Here is a 12614-nt window from a genome sequence, read left to right on the forward strand (position 1 = left end):
CCTCTTGTTGCCTCACGAACATGCTGATGTAGAAAACAATCATCCAATAAATCCACAAAAGCCTTGCTAGTGTGCGAGTGACCAACCCACAAATTCCAGTCAATATCTGGGAAATTAAAATCCCCCATTATAAGACTCTCTGATTTACTGGCCCACTCTATTTCCCTGTACAATATATTATTATACTCATCAGAGTCATTAGGCCTATAGCACACTCCTACTCTCAATTTTGATTTCCCTATGCTTATGTCACACCAAACTGACTCGACACTGCCCTGTCCATCGATGTCAACTGGCTTCACTTCCTTTGACTTTATGTGTTTCTTAATTAATAGCATAACCCCTCCTCCCCTCCTGTCCTGTCTATCCTTTCTATATACATTGTATTCCCCAAATTCCAGTTCCGCATTACTTATATCTGTGTGACACCACGTCTCTGATATCCCAACAATATCTGCCTTTGATGTTTTGAGCAATACCTCAAATTCATCAAATTTATTTACCAAACTCCTAGCATTGGTGTACACGCAGGTATACATGCACCTGTTTCTATTCTTAGCTACCCTAACACAACCCATGTGTTTACTTGTAACGCAATGACTACCAGCAGTCTCTGAAATATCCTGCATCTTGTTTTTCAGACTTCTGCTCATTTGAATAGAAGCAGTGCAAGAATCACTTCCACCTCTGCCAGTGGCTACTGTTAATCTATTAGTCCTTGTATCCCCCCCAACTAGCAGTTTTCCGACCCACCTAACACTGCCTCGACAGCATCAGCAAAAATTCTTGCACCCTTTCTATTTAAGTGTATCCCATCCCTGTAGAAGCAATCTCTCCTGTTAACAAGTACAGTCCAGGCTGAAAAAAATTCTACCCCTTGAGCCTTGCACAATCCCTCCAGGGCCGAATTGATCGACAAGGCTCTCATCATATACTCCCTCCTATCGTGTCTGGGCAGAATTGCAGACACTTTCAAGTTCAACCCTAATTCACGGCTTTTTTTCAACAGTGACCTGTACTTGCTAAGTAATTCCGCCGGTCTCCTACTCTTAATATCATTAGTGCCAACGTGTACAACTATATCACCCTTTGTGCCCTTAAAAGATGATATCCGCTCTACAATGTCATCAACCTTTGCCCCTGGCAGACATTTCCGATGTTACTTTCCTATTGCACGAATTTTGCAATAGGAAAGAAGGCATATATGACGGAAGCATTTCTTCGTTCACTCAAACTTGGAAAATTTAGAGCACTGTTTTTCAAACTCAGTTTTAAGTAACAAAATTTAAGTATTTTTTAAGGTAATTCATCAAATGTGTAGCCCTTAGGTGACTATGCTGTATAAATGTTAATTAATTTCTGGATTGCTTTTCTTTCTATGGTAGGCCAAAATTTTTTCAAATACCGCTCTTGTAAAGCTATGAGAAGAAATGGTATTAAATGCTGTTAGAAACAGGGATCATAAATTCAAACTAAGGAGGAAGAGTTCAATAGTGAATATAATCCAGCCTTCATATTTGTGGAACTAGGTAATAGCAGAGGAAAACGAGAAGGATCTAGTATTAGTGGGCGTAACAACTTATGAAAATTTTCTGTTTACAGATAAAGCAGAAGCATAACGTGCAAGAAGACGTCTTTGCTATAATCATATGCGGATATGGGGAGTATTAGTATTAGCATTAGCCATATAGAGCAATGAAGACACAAGCTTTGCTGTACCAGCCAAAAAATAATAATAATAAAAAATAAAAAAATAATAATAAATAACTATCCAAGTGACCTCTGAAATTCCCCAAGCGGTCAGGTCAGCATCAACTACTCACGGAGATAACTTTTTCTAGTAAATAACAACTCTCTGACTAAAAGAAAGAGGATAATTCTCCCAATTGCCCTCCTCTTTCGCCCTTGGAAAAGTTATAGATCTGATTCTAAAAAGTTTACATTTAATAAGCGAGTTTTAATTATTGGAATAAGTTGCCTAGCTGTGTAATGAAGGCCAATGACTTGAGGAAATTCAAAATCAGATGGATCGGTATAATACGAGAGGAGGAAAATAAATAACTGTTTTTTTTTTTTTTTTTTTTTTTTTCATTGATGTAGCAAAAGCCAAGCTTCCTTCTACCGTGTGACCAATCTGTTACAATCTTTCTCGACGGTATGCGTTATCGGAGCCAGATTGCCCAATAGGCACGTGCTTAGGAGGTTCTTTCCATTAGGTTGTTTTACATGAGAAGTATTACTGAAAATAAAAAAGAAATAAAACATAAATAAATAAATAAAACTGTACTCCTTATTCTAAGGAATCGAAACACAATTATTAATACAACTCTGCATGCAATTTCTACGCGATTTAACTGGGTGTAGTTCATTAGTTCATAGAGGGCCATGCAAATGGTGGATGCATTGGATGCGCCGCACTAGTGCCCCGATGGAGCCATCAAAGTCTCAACATAAATAAACGAGGCCCCTTAACCCCGTTTGCATCCTGTCCCCCAAGTACCTTTGCATGGCCCTGAGTTATATGAACAATAGCTGATCTCCAATACAGTTTTTTTTTTACCTATAGGTTACATTATACGTATGTCATGTGGCTACACACAGCCCGTGTAGGCGGTGCGGCCACGGGCAATGTTACCTCGCGGTCTTGCTGGCGAGGAGCCCCAGAGGATCTTAATTCACCGCTGGGCCCTATGTAACTTACTGTTTTTTTTTTTTTTTAACGAATAATTTAATATTAGTCTCTCGCAGTTTTATTGATTTGTTCAATTAGGGATATTCTTTTATATACAGTAAATTCTAACCAAATTCTTAATGGAGTATATATATATTTAATATTTATCTCATTGGTACAATCACTGTCTGCTCACACTGGGTGGAAAGGATGTGAGTTCGAATCTCATCAATGACGAGAGGAATTTTTATGGATCGTTTTCACAACATGACTGAGTTAGTTTGTCTCAGGAGAGGGTAGCATGGTCTTCTATTCCAGAAACTGCAGGGGCTCACATCTGGTGCGTATGGGCTTGGCACACGCTGGATATCATCATTCTTTTCTTTCTTGGTGATTCCTCTCTCTCTTTCTCTCTCTCTCTCTCTCTCTCTCTCTCTCTCTCTCTCTCTCTCTCTCTCTCAGGGTAACTCGGGAATATTTTTTGGCTGGTGCAGCATAAGCCTCAGGCTTCCTTGCAGCATATGGCTAATAATAATAAAAACTGGTTTTTCATACAGCGAACAGAAAATCGATCATAGAACACACGCATTTTACAATACATATTTTACTTCTTTTTTTTTACAATAATAATAATAATGCTGACCATCCAAGGTAATCAGGTAATCAACACAGGAACTATAGAAAATACATCGCCAAGGAGCCCTGAGTGGTCGATGACATGTCGACGATGCCACCTAGCCTCAGAAACGATCCAACACATCACCGCGGGATGCAAGGCGATCACCCAGACTGAGTACATTCATAGACACGACCAGGTAGCCAGGATAATACATCAGAAGCTAGCAAGGAAATACCAGTTGATTGAAGAAAGTATACCGTACTACAAGTACGGTATACTTTCTTCAATCAACTGGTATTTCCTTGATATACCCCAACCCATAAGCTGTAGTGGGACCGCGCCATAATAACGGATAGAACAATCTCGCACAACAAAACGGACATAACCCTTGTGGACAAGGAGGAAAAGGCTACCCATCTGATTGACATAGCGGTACCCAACACTGGCAACCTGCAGAAAACCCATGGAAAAAATCAGGAAATACACGAACCTAAGACAGGAGATCAAAGAGATGCAACAAGTAATGAACATCCCGATCATCGTGTCAACCATAGGTATTGTGCCAAAGACCCTACATAACAGCCTAGCAGCAATAGGTCTCGTAGCGAACACCTACAAGGAACTCCAGAAAGTCGCAATCCTGAACACCTGTAGGACAGTCAGAGAGGTCCTCGACCAACAGTAACACCAGACATAACAACAACCACCCTGTGTACTTGGTAGCAATACCCGTCACGAGGCGGACCCCCCCCCAATCAGGGAGAAATAATATAAGAGCAGTAATACTAACTGGTTTTTCATACAGCGAACAGCAAATCAACCATAGAACACACGCAATTTACCGACATACTATGTATGGCTAATATGCTGATGAGTTACAATAACCAACCTACGAACAACTTTTTATATTGTAGCTGTACGATTCAAAATTGTTCACAAAAGTAAAAATATAGTTGGGAGATTTCTTTAGTGTTATATGATTGGTAAAATTATGAAGTCACTTATGGACAAATGAGATGCGCTTGTGATTTGTACCATCAATCCAAGTGGTATCTGTATAAAGCTACAATATTGTCCTCGTGGTAAGTTGCGGCTCTTTGGTTATTTCACCATTTACGGTGTCAAATTGTTTCTTTAAATAAATAAATATTCTGTTTATACTCCGGGACGACCAAACGGTCAGAGGAGCTCACAAGATAGACAGAATACAAGAAACAGCACCGTATTCAGTAGTTGCTTGAACCCCGGCCACTCAAGGCACGTGTACTTATGCACCCGCGCACCTAACCACTAGGCTACGGCGGCCTTCTATTTAAGTTAATCTGAATTGACGACTAGTTACACAAAGATAAATAGGGTGCAATCATTGATATGATTATATCAGTGGCTGCTCCGGGGGATTTTAGTCTTGCTTTTTTTAGTCTTCTTTGGCGAGATAAATATAATTCAGTGCACATCTCTTCATAATTAGTCACAAAGTACTGTACATCGATGAGCCAAAAAATTATGACCAGCGAGTCGTTATGCAAATCAAAGCAACTTCAGGTGCACGGTGCGGGACACGGTATAAAAAACACCTGATACCGAGCTCCGTTAATCAGTGTTACTCTTGTTCTTCAGATGGGAAAGGCAGTAGACTTAAGAAAGTCTTGAGAAAGGCCAAATTGTAGTGGGGAGACAACTGGGTCAGAGCATATCCGAAACGGCACGGCTGATGGGATGCTCACGGGCAGCCGTGGGTAGTACCTACCGAAAGTGGTCCGAGGAGAGAAAACCCACGAACTGCCGGCTAGGTGTTGGAGGACCACAGCTCATTGATTCTCGAGGTCAGCAAAGGCTCTCCCGGATGGTACGTGGCAACAGAAGGGCTACTGTGGCGCAACTCACCGGTAATTGGAATGCTGGTGGCAGGAGTAATTGTGTCACAACACACAGTACATCGAACCCTGCTGAAAATGGGGCTGCGTAGCCACAGGCTGCTCCGAGTGCCCATGCTAACCATGGTTCACCGGCGACAGCGCCTACGATAGGCACACAAGCATCGAAACTGGACCTTGAGTGATTGGAAGAAGGTCGTGTGGTCTGATGAATCACGTTTCCTCTTGCACCATGTAGACGGCCGGGTACGTGTGCATTGTTTACCTGTGGAAGTGATGGCACCTGGATGCACCATGGGACATAAAGAAGCTGGTGGTGGTGTCATGCTTTGGGCGATGTTCTGTTGGGATACTCTGGGTACAGTTATCCGCGTGCCAGACACTCTGACATCTACAACCTACCTAAACATCATTGCTGACCATGTACACCTTTTCATGGCAACAGGCTTCCCCTCAGGCGGTGCCGTCTTTCAGCAGGATAATGTGCCATGCCACACTGCCCAGATAGTTCGAGACTGGTTCGCAGAACATGAGGAAAACTTCCAAGTATTGCCCTGGCCTCCTTCCCCAGATATCAATCTCATCGAGCATCTGTGGCTTGTGTTGGAACAACTACTCCGATCTGTGCCATCTCAACCACGGATCTTACAGGAGTTAAAGGATCTGCTTGTTATATGTTGGTACCAAATAATAGTATAGTCCAGCCGTATAGTGCATTCGCCATTAATAGGTTATACAGTATCCGTGTCCAGCAACCTGCTTTACAAAACTAAAACGTTATTGTGTGAATAGGTTACATGATAGAAACCTCAAACCACATCCAGGTGATAGCTGATATCTCCGTTTTTCCCGTATTCAGCATAAAATATCCCTGTCACGGCGGCCGATTACTTCACAAATGCGTTTAAGTTCCAGAATGGTTCCTGGTATAGGTAGAACATACACTTGGTCTTTCACAAATCTCGGGAGAGTAAAATCTAAAGGAATCGTGGGGTATACAAAATCGGCCCTCCTCTTCCAATCCACTAACCAGGAAATATCGTGTCCAGGTAGGTGCGAACTTCTTTGGTAATGTGATGGAATTCCGTCTTTCTGGAAAATCAAGTAGTTGTTTTGGCATAAGGGAAAAATAACACGTCGAGATATATGGTGCCTGTGACCAGTGGCGTAGCTACCATGTAGGCAGGCAAGGCAATTGCCTCCGGGCCCCTAAAGGGCCCGGCGTCTTTGGCTGTCTTCAGTTTTTGAAATTTTCATTATTTACGGGCCCAAACATGTTCTTTGCCTCCGGGCCCAAAAAAGGGTAGCTATGCTAGTGCCTGTGACGGTAGCGTCACGAAAAAAGAAAGGTCTGCACACTTTGTGACAATTGTCTCAAATACACACTGCACCTTCTCAGAATTGGTAAATTCCACCATGATTATAATTTTCCCATTATACTACCATCTGCTGCAGTGTACACATTTTCTGGTTGGTAAAAAATTGAAGATATCCTCTATCATTTGGAAGTGGTTTCAGGTTTCTGTTATGCACCCACCCACACAATAATGGTTTAGTTTTATAAAAGAGATCTGTGGACACCCTATATAATATTCTCAATGACAGTCAAAACAGATTTAAGAATCTACCACTTTTAAAGGCTAACTATTGAGTTCTTATGTGTGAACCGCATGATCTCAGGAACCATAAAGAAGTTCAGGAGTCTGGAACTGAATCAGCAAAGGAGGAAAAGATTACCAATGATGAGAGGGATGTTCTCAACATGGAAAGAATGCAATGTCTACATAGTTTATCGACCTTGATATTATGGAGTCTACTTCAAATAACTGTGTACGACAAATTGCTTAATATTAAATAAATGAATAAATTTTTTGTTTATATGCCGGGACGACCACATGGTCATAGGAGTTCACAAGACAGAGAGAGAATGCAACTAACAGCACCGTATTCAGCAGTCGGAGGCTTGAACCCCAGTCAATCAAGGCACGTGTACTTATGCACTCTTGTGCCCGGCCACTTGGGTACAGCGGCCAAGCCAATTATAAAATATAGTTTACTAATAGGAAAAGCAGCCAAGTGCCTACAGGCAATCACCGATATTTTCAAATAACTTATTGGGAAATAAAAGAGTTGTGTGTTTGTGAAGTAGCCAGTAGTCTACTTGCCAATGGACTGCCAGAGATACTAATCTGATTCTAGATACAATATGTAATCTATTAATAGTGTCGCATATAATGCATGATAAAGACTATAACAACTGGTATACCAAAATCATTGCACAAAATAGTTAAAGAGATGAGCAGTCCCCAACCAATCAACTAGCCATCCATCTCAATAGGCATGCTAAACTGGTGGATTGCGCACGACCTTCTGATGTTTGTTGCATGGTCCCTAAAGTGTTGTTAACATGTCAGGTTAACAGGGTTAAACATATTAGCATTAGCATTAGCATTAGTAGAGGCATTTGATGCAAGAAAGCAAGCTTATGCAGCATCAGCCAAAAAAAAAAAAAAAAAAAACCCACTTCCACTTCACCCCTCTGTTCGTTCAAAATACCTGTCCAGCTGAGCCTTAAACTTATTTAGGCTATCAACCTCCACCACAAGGGATGGAAGTCTGTTCCACCAACCAACCACCCGCTGGCTAAAGGCAAATTTCCGCACGTCTATCCTACATCTGTCTTTCCTCAATTTGAATTTATGCCCTCTCAGGTGATTTTTCTGAGCTAGAGGAAGAATCCCATCAGCATTGAGCATGCTTAAACCATTCAAGGCTTTATACACCTCTATCAGATCACCTCGCTGGTGCCTAGTCTCCAGACACTGTAATTTGCAAAACTTAAGCCTTTCTTCGTAAGAGCACCCCTTTGTTCCATTCACTAATCTTGTTGCCCTTCTCTGTACTCGTTCCAGCAGCTCTACATCCTTCTTGAAATGAGGCCTCCAGACCTGTATACAGTACTCTAGGTGTGGCCTGACCATCGCCTTATACAATGGAATAATCACCTCCTTATCCCTGCTGGAAAAATTCCTGTATATCATTGACAATACTCCATGAGCTACTCTTGCAGCCCTTCTGCACTGCTCAGAGAACTTCATATCTGCCTGCACAACCACCCCCAAGTCCCTTTCATTCTCTACCACTGTCAGTGTAGTACCACAGAGTTGATACGTTGCTCTGGGGTTGCTGTTTCCCATGTGTAGTACTTTACATTTATCAATGTTAAACTTCATTTGCCACCTCTCAGCCCATCTGCTCAACCTTTCCAGATCCTGTTGCAGCAGCATAGTGTCAGTAGTGTCCTTGACAACCCTGCCAACCTTTGTATCGTCTGCAAACTTGGACATTAAGCCCGATATACCATCATCAATATCATTTATAAATACAGAAAACAATAATGGACCCAACACTGAGCCCTGAGGGACTCCACTAATAACATCAGTCCACGATGAGCAGTGTCCATTGATTACCACTCTCTGTCTTCTCCCCCTCAACCACCCCTTTATCCATAGCAGCAATTTGCCTCCAATGTCACACTGCTCCAATTTGTGTAGCAGTCTTCCATGTGCAACAGTATCAAAAGCCTTTCTAAGATCCAAGTATATAATATCAAAGTTATTCCCTGCATCCAGTTCTTTTGTGACTGCATCATAGTATCCAATCAAGTTGGTCAGGCAAGACTTCCCCTTAACAAAACCATGCTGTGTCTGAGCTATAACTGAAGTCTTGTCTAAATGATCCTGCAGTGCTTCTTTAACCAGTGCCTCCATTAATTTTCCTGGAACAGAAGTTAAGCTCACAGGTCTATAATTACTTGTGTCAGCCTTTGATCCTCCTTTGTGAATTGGGGTCACATTTGCACATTTCCAGTCTATGGGTACCTCCCCTGAGTCCAAGGAAGCGCTCATAATTATGGCTAAGGGTTTGCTTACTTCCTTTGCTGCCTCCTTTAATATAACTGGATAGATCCCATCCACCCCGGGTGCCTTTCTTGTGTTTATCTTCAACAGTTTCTCCTCCACTTTACTCCCAGTTATTTCAAGATTCTGTAGCTTACTGCTAGAGTTGAATACACCTCTGGCATTCCCCTCGCTGAATAACTCCTCATGTGTGAATGTCGATGCAAAATATTCATTTAGTTTGTTAGCTACCTGAGCAGGATCATCAACACTTGACCCATCAATATCAAGTGGACCAATCTGATTCACCCCCTTCCTTCTAGAGTTTACATAAGTAAAGAACTCTTTGCTGTTTTTCTTTGCATCCCTTGCCAAGGATTTCTCGTAATCTGCCTTCGCCTGCCTAACCTTTGTAACTTGGTTGCATATCAACTTGTATCTATCATAGGCTTGTGTGTCATGTGTTAATTTGTATGTATCCCATGCATTTTTCTTCTCTGCCATATGCCTCATTAGTTCATCTGACATCCATTTTGGCCTAAACCTTGAACAATATTTCTTAGTTGGTATGTAAAGCCTAGTAGCTTCCAAGATAAGTTCTTTGAATGCTTCCCATTTTGAATTTGCTGTTGGTAACATCATCAGTTGGTCCCACTGTATAGAATTTAAATACTGTCTCAGTCCATCGTAGTCGCCTTTACGGAAGCAATAACCCTTCCCTTTACCCCTAATGGTAGTTACCTCTTTGAGTAAATCCCACTTCAGCACACTGTGATCACTGCCACCTAGTGGTTCATTTATCTGCAGATTCTTAATGCATGAAGAATCACTGCTGATAATCAAATCAAGAGTATTACTCCCTCTAGTTGCCTCCCGAACATGCTGATGTAGAAAACAATCATCTAATAAATCCACAAAAGTCCTGCTAGTGTGTGAGTAACCAGCCCCCAAATTCCAGTCAGTATCTGGGAAATTAAAATCTCCCATTATAAGACACTCTGATTTACTGGCCCACTCTATTTCCCTGTACAGTTCCTTATTATACTCATCAGAGTCATTAGGCCTATAGCACACTCCTACTCTCAATTTTGATCTCCCAATGTTTATGTCACACCAAACTGACTCCACACTGCACTGTCCAGCGATGTCGACTGGCTTCACTTCCTTGGTTTTTATGTGTTTCTTAACTAATAACATAACCCCTCCTCCCTTCCTATCCTGTCTATCCTTTCTGTAGACGTTGTACTCCCCAAATTGCAGTTCTGCATCCCTTATATCTGTGTGACACCACGTCTCTGATATCCCAACAATATCTGCCTTCGATGTTTTGAGCAATACCTCAAATTCATCAAATTTATTTACTAAACTCCTAGCATTGGTGTACACGCAAGTATACCTGCACCTGTTTCTATTCTTAGCTACCCTAACACAACCCATGTGTTTACTTGTACCGCAATGGCTCCCAGCAGTCTCTGAAATACCATGCATCTTGTTTTTTCAAGTGTATTCGTAGTTTCAAGTGTAAACAAGAATACACTTGAAGTGTATTTCAAGTGTATACTTGTTTCCACAAGTGTATTCGTCCCGCACTGTCCGATTTTGCAGTGCCTGTAAAGAAAAATATCAATATAAAAAACATGAGTTTGAAATTTTTTTAGTGCCAAGGTAGGATCTAGCAGTGAGGATGTGTTTAATGAGGATGATGGATTATTTCAAGTGAAAATAAATTATATTTAAAGGCGATCACTAATATAAGATTTAAGATACAATTTACAGACACAGTACACATGGGTATATGTAATAACCTACTGAGTGATCCTAATATAATAGTTTGGTTTTGGTTTTTTGTCTTCATGAGTGGATGCATTCCACAGCATCTAGGAGCAACAACTTCACTGATCAGCACAGCATATATAGTGATGGTAGAGTAGTGCCTGTCAGACCTGATGGAGTGTGAATGAGGAATGGTCTGCTATGCTAGGAAAATGGGAGCCAGTATCTCAGCAACTGCAGGCATTGTCCATTCTTCAATGGCCGATAGTAAAGGCGTAAAGTGTAAAGTGTGTTTAGGGTCAAGCGGAACCAGGGGTTCCCCCCATCTCCACATAGTTTACATTGTGGGTGAACCAGTTGACTGGAAAGCCAGAGATTCAAAAGTGTATGGACTTTGTATATGTGTGATGCCTTGTACCGTTGTTCATCCGGTCATTTAGCCGCCAGACCCCTACTGAGGCCCGACGTTGTCCCACTTTCGCCCCGTGGAGGCAGACCAGGTACTCACTAGTATATAGCTCACTCTGGCAGGTCCTGCCACCTAATTTCCTGAGATTTCAGTGGCTAGGACCTAAAAAAAAAAAAAAAAATCGCATACGCGTCGCGGGGAGCGCTAGAAGTCCAAAATGTTGGGCAAAATTAATTTAGATTGGTGATTTTAGATTGTCTGGGGCATGTTCACGTTGCTGTCAGATAGAGTGGGGTGAAGGCTGAAGACTGGGGGGGCAGATAGACAGAAATATGCAGCCGAAAGGAAGGCAACTCCAGTTTACAGTGGGGCATGCCCATGCCCCACCAGAGGGAAGAAATAGGGTGGCAGAGGGGAAGGGGACAGCAAACTGTCCCCTCTCCTCTCTGCCAGGAACAGGTAAGACAGTGAGCCAAACAAGGGAGCTGGCAAGGTTGCCAATGTAGCCTGTGTGCATGAGTGGGAGCAAACCAGACCGTAGGGTCAGGTCCACACCATCCAGAAAAACTTGAGGCCCAGCAGAGGCGATCCAATGTTGGTTTGGCTGAATAGGTTGTGCAAAATGTCACAGTTGGGAGTCATTCATGGGACTGTTGTCCCATCCCGTAGTAAAGGGGTAAAGTGTAAAGTGTGTTTAGGGTCAAGCGGCACCAGGGGTTTCCCCCCATCTCTGCGTAGTTTACATTAGTAAAGGCATAGTGGGAATGGTCCGAAGAGGGACATATAACTACCCAATGTGCCAGGATGAGGGCGACCACCACTTGTTCACATTCAAGGTGAATGGCTGTTGGCATGTGCTGCCTGAGAAAACAGATAGCTCAGGATCCCTCAATTAATGGTTGACTACAACCAGTGCAAACAGAGAAACATTTCTGAGCATGCCATCTGGACACTCTTGTGGATAGGCCAATGCAGTAAGTGACTTGTTCATGTGCCCATGTTGACCGAGTGTCATCGATGGCTCCATCTGCAGCGGGCACGACAGTAATGTTCCTAGATATTAGACTGGATGATTAGTTGGTTGTTCAGTTTTAGGCACATTAGCAACTTAAGCTCTATTGTGCCATATATAATGTATGTAAGTTGCCTGTGTTCTGTGGTTGATTTGATGTTTGCTGGATGAAAAACACGAGTTTCCATGAGCAACAACCATGTGTGGGACTGACAGCTACATTAAAAAGACCCACAAAAATTGCTAGCAGCATTGACAAGATTCAAACTCATCTTTTCCACTTGGTGTGGGAAGGATAGTGATCATATCAACTGTGCTGTTCATGAGGGTGGACAACTGGAAAAGTTGCCCAGT

The sequence above is a fragment of the Mastigoproctus giganteus genome, chromosome 7 (assembly GCF_048544385.1).
Source record: "Mastigoproctus giganteus isolate SK-2022 chromosome 7, ASM4854438v1, whole genome shotgun sequence".
Taxonomy (NCBI): Eukaryota; Metazoa; Arthropoda; class Arachnida; order Uropygi; family Thelyphonidae; genus Mastigoproctus; species Mastigoproctus giganteus.